Here is a 5,720-nt window from a genome sequence, read left to right on the forward strand (position 1 = left end):
GAGGAACAATTTGAAATCGATTGAGCACCAGAGGACGTAAAAGAGAAATATGGAATGTATTGCAGATTTTCATTTGTGGAGGAAGTTCCAACTTATATACTACTGGATTGATTATCTTAATTATGCGATAGGGGCCAATAAAGCGTGGAGCAAGTTTCATCGTGGGTACCTTCAAACGAATGTTCTTGGAAGATAACCAAACCCTATCCCCAACTTTTAAAAAGGGAACAGCCAAACGTTTCCTATTGGCAAATCTCTTATAATTCTTTGAGGATTGTACCAAGGAATGGTGAATTTTATTCCACAGAGTTGAAAATAACTCAATCTCCTTGACTGCTGCCGGAACTTCTACCGCTGGAAGATGTTCGAAGTCCGTGACTCGGGGATGTCTACCGAAGACAGTGAAGAAGGGTGTGGACTTGGATGACGAATGATACTTAAAATTGTGAGAAAATTCTGCCCATGATTAACCCTTTCGGTTTGACCATTCGTCTGAGGGTGGTATGCTGAAGAAAATTTTATTTTAATTCCACATGTATTGCACAGGGCTCTCCAAAATTTGGCCACAAATTGGACCCCACGATCAGAGATTATCTCCTTAGGGAGACCGTGTAATCTGAAGATATCCCAGATGAATATTTTAGCCAATTGAGGAGCCGAAGGAAGACCGACCAGAGGAACAAAATGTGCCATTTTTGAGAAGCGATCCACGACCACCCATACCATATTGTGTCCCTTGCATCGAGGTAGCTCGGAAATGAAGTCCATAGAGATATGAGTCCATGGGGCAACTGGAACCGGTAATGGGCGTAATGGACCCATCACCCTCCTGCGAGGTGTCTTATGCTGCACACATTTAATACAGGACAGGACAAATTCTCTGACATCTCCCTTCATGGTGGGCCACCAGTAGGAACGTAGTAGGAATTGGTAAGTTTTAGTGATTCCTGTATGACCAGCAAATAACGAAGCGTGAGCCCATGTCAACAGTTTTTTACGTAAACTGGGAATAACAACAATTTTTCCCGGAGGCGGAGAGGATATCTGTGTAGGAGCGAAAACAATTGGATCAAGAATTGGATGTATCTGCGGATGGTGCTCTTCCTCTACCATAGTCATAAAAGAATGGGAGAGAGCATCCGCTTTTTTGTTTAAAATGCCTGGGCGAAATTGAAGCCTTAGATTGAACCTGGAAAAAAAAGAGACCATCGGGCCTGCCTGGCATTCAATCTATGAGCAGTTTGTAGATAAGTTAGGTTCTTATGGTCTGTAATGACCGTAACTGGAAATCTAGCTCCTTCCAGAAGATAACGCCATTCCTCTAGTGCCAAGCGTATAGCTAATAGTTCCTGATCTCCAATAATATAATTTTTCTCTGCGGGAGAGAATTTCCGGGAGAAGAATCCGCAGGGGTGGATCTTCTCATCTTCAGCGATCTGAGACAATACGGCCCCAATTCCAACAGAGGATGCGTCCACTTCTACCGTAAATGGTTGATCCAGCTGAGGCTGGCGGAGAATTGGGGCTGTGGAAAATGCAATTTTTAATTTTTTAAAAGCTTGTATTGCTGGATCAGGCCAAGAGGATGGGCTGGCTCCCTTCCTTGTGAGAGAAGTGATAGGAGAGACCAATGTGGAAAAATGTGGAATGAACCTCCTATAATAATTTGCAAAACCCAAGAAACGTTGAGTAGCTTTCAACGAAGTAGGCTGAGGCCAGTCGGCAATAGCTTTCAGTTTATCAGGGTCCATTTGAAGAATTTTTCCAGAGATTATATGCCCCAGGAAGGGTACCGAGGTCTGATTAAAGAGGCATTTTGACAACTTTCCAAAGAGACGATGATTTCAGAGACGAGACAACACTTCTAGTACATGCCGATGATGGTCTTGTAAGTTTGCAGAAAAAATTAAAATATCATCAAGATAAACTACCACAAATTTATAGAGAATGTCCCGAAAAATCTCGTTGACGTAGCCTTGAAATACAGTTGGCGCATTACAGAGTCCAAAAGGCATTACCAGGTACTCGAAGTGTCCATCCCTAGTATTAAAAGCTCATCCCCTGCCTTTATCCGAATTAAATTGTAGGCCCCGCGTATGTCTAGTTTGGTGAAAAACTGAGCTCCTCGGACCTTGACGAAAAGTTCGGAAATCAGGGGTAGTGGATACCGATTCTTTATCGTAATTTGGTTTAGGCCCCAATAATCTATACAAGGGCGGAGCCCTCCGTCCTTTTTCCCTACGAAGAAGAACCCTGCTCCTGCAGGAGAGGATGACGGCCAGATAAATCCTTTAGCAATGTTGTCCTTAATGTACTCTGCCATAGCGGTAGTCTCAGGAACAGATAATGGATAAACATGGCCACGAGGAGGGGTCTTCCCCGGAAGCAGGTCAATAGCACAATCCCATGGTCGATGCGGAGGAAGTTTATCTGCCGCTTGTTCGCAGAATACATCAGCGAAATCCTGGTAGGGCTCTGGTAAATTGGACTGAGAGGGACCCACAGAGATAGAGGGTGGAGAGAACATCTCGGATGGACAGGTAACTGTGGTTAACTTACGCAAAGGAACCACCTTGGTCAAACACTTCTGTAAACAACTTGATCCCCAGGACAAAATTTGCATCTTATTCCAATTGAACACAGGGTTGTGCTTTTTTAACCAGGGTAGCCCCAACACCAGCTCGTAGGAAGATTTAGGTAACACAAATAATTCCAGCCATTCCTGATGAAGACATCCAATCTTGATGGATACTGGATGGGAGAGAGAAGAAAGAGATTCTCCTAGCACTGTTTTACCATCTAAGCCGGAGAGTACTAGTTTATTGGGTAATGGAACAACGGGAATACCTAGAATCCGAACGAGAGTATCTGAAATGAAATTGCCTGCCACTCCGGAATCAATTAAGCTTTAACCCTCTTTGTCCTGGACCCATGGGAAAGCGACACTGGTAGAAGACTGTCTGTTATTTGGGATGACTTGGACATAACCCCTAACTGAATGCTCCCTACTTCAGTCAGGGTCTCGCATTTCCCGCAAGCAGAGGACAATTCTTCAAAATGTGGTCAGGAGCAGCACAATAAATACATAATTTATTTTGGAAACGCCTGTTGCGTTCTACAAGCTTCTATAAGCTTGGACTTATTGACCTGCATGGGTTCTTCTTCACTACTAGGAGAGAGAGAAGACTGGTTCACAGGAGGAGTACGGACCTGAAAGCGCTCCCCCCTGCCTCTACTAGCCCAGCGTTCCCGATGGTGAAGGTCGATCTTGATGCAGAGGGAGATGACATCAGCAAAGGACTCTGGTAAATCTCTGGAGGCCAACTCGTCCTTCATCCTTTCTGATAGTCCATGGAGGAAGGATGCCTTGAGAGCCTCCTCGTTCCACTTTAGCTCAGATGCCAGGGTTTGAAACTGAACTACATACTGACCAACAGATCGGGTCCCCTGACGCACACGAAGCAAATCGGATGAGGCTGAAGCGGAGCGGCCTGGTTCGTCAAAAATCCTTTTAAATGCTGAAACAAATTCTTCATAATTTGACACAATGGGGTCAGCTCGTTCCCACAGGGGAGAGACCCAGTCCAGAGCAGCCCCGGTCAACAGGGAAATAACATACTCCACCTTTGCTCGAGAGGTGGGGAAATTCTGGGGGAGACATTCAAATTGGATCTCGCATTGGTTAATAAACCCTCGGCACCGCCTGGGATTACCATCAAATCTCTCTGGGGTTGCCAACTGGAGACGAGATTTAGATCCCGAAGCCCCTTGAGGCAAAACAGGTGGAGGGGGTGCAGCGGCTGCAGCTGGTGGAACCGGGAGAATAGATGCCAATGTAGTTTGGATCGAGACAAGCTGTCTAGAGAGCTCCTGCAGGTACTGGGCCACTTGCTGTTGCGCTGCCTCCTGGTTATCCATCTGAGAGGCCAGGTCCTGAAGGGACCCTGTACCTTGGGACCCAGCGGCTTCCATTGTATGGCCTGAACAAACTGTCACGCTTGGCGCTGGGGAAGTGGAAACTCTGGGTCCGGGTTGCGGGAAGAAACGAAGGCGAGGGGCCTGGATATATGTTCTCCTCATCCACAGCTCTCGAGTGTTGACGAGACCTGGGCAATGGTGCGGAGTCTAACCCACAGGATGGTGTTCACCAGTGACCCCTCCAATCGGGATTTGGGCTTAGCTGCACCCTGTGAGCAGGTCGCGGTCCTTTGACCAGGTACCCGAGCTCAGTGGGAATTGGAGACACAAATAACCATGGCCCTAATAAGAGATGCCTAAGATTTAAGGCACTGTGGAGTGATCCACAAACAACGTAAAGAAGTCTGGCAATACTGTAGCACAAAGTTCACTAGTGACACGTTTAGCACACAGGCAGATATGGTAATTCACAGTTGTATGAAGTTCACTAGAGGCTCGTTTAGCACGCAGGCAGATGGTAATTAACTGTTGCACCTGGTTCACTAGAGACTTGTTTAGCACACAGGCAGATGGTAATACACTGTTGCATGAAGTTCACTAGAGACACGTTTAGCACACAGGCAGATGGTAACTCACTGTTGCACAGGGATCACAGTAACGTCTTGGCACACAGGCAGAGATGGAACACACTGTAGAGGAAATAGAATGCCAGGAACCTGGACCAGAACTCAACTAGGGACTAGGAGACAACCGTTGTTCAGGCAGTTTGCAGAAAGGTGGATGCAGGCTATATACCCCATAGAACCCTTTGATAGGTGCACAGTGATCAGCTGATGCTCACCTATCCCAGGCCGGAAGTACAGTCACATGGGCCGACTGACATGGCAGCGCCCATGCCGGGAACCCCGATTCCAGACACCGGACCGCCCGCAGTCCCCTATGCACGGGGAGATTGCTCAGCATCCTCTCAGCCGCCGCGCCAGCTGCCCGACCACCTGGGAGATCAAAGGAAGCCGGCGAGGAGGTAAGGCCGCGCTGATCCCCGGCAGAGCCCTGACAGTACTCCCCCTTTCAGGGTGGGCACCGAACACCCCGTAGGCTTACTTGGAAATTTCCTATGGAAGTCTCGGACCAACCGTGGAGCATGCACATCGGAAGCCTTGACCCAAGCCCTTTCTTCGGGACCATAGCCCCTCCAATCGATGAGGTATTGAAGAGTATTAAACTTAAGGCGTGAATCCAAGATCTTCTCCACTTCAAACTCAGTACCCTGTAAAGTCTGTACTTGGGGCAATTTGGGAGGAACAATTTGAAATCGATTGAGCACCAGAGGACGTAAAAGAGAAATATGGAATGTATTGCAGATTTTCATTTGTGGAGGAAGTTCCAACTTATATACTACTGGATTGATTATCTTAATTATGCGATAGGGGCCAATAAAGCGTGGAGCAAGTTTCATCGTGGGTACCTTCAAACGAATGTTCTTGGAAGATAACCAAACCCTATCCCCAACTTTTAAAAAGGGAACAGCCAAACGTTTCCTATTGGCAAATCTCTTATAATTCTTTGAGGATTGTACCAAGGAATGGTGAATTTTATTCCACAGAGTTGAAAATGACTCAATCTCCTTGACTGCTGCCGGAACTTCTACCGCTGGAAGATGTTCGAAGTCAGGGACTCGGGGATGTCTACCGAAGACAGTGAAGAAGGGTGTGGACTTGGATGACGAATGATACTTAAAATTGTGAGGAAATTCTGCCCATGATTAACCCTTTCGGTTTGACCATTCGTCTGAGGGTGGT

This window comes from Taudactylus pleione, unplaced genomic scaffold (assembly GCF_031769625.1).
Source record: "Taudactylus pleione unplaced genomic scaffold, aTauple2 ptg000089l, whole genome shotgun sequence".
In the NCBI taxonomy this organism is placed as follows: Eukaryota; Metazoa; Chordata; class Amphibia; order Anura; family Myobatrachidae; genus Taudactylus; species Taudactylus pleione.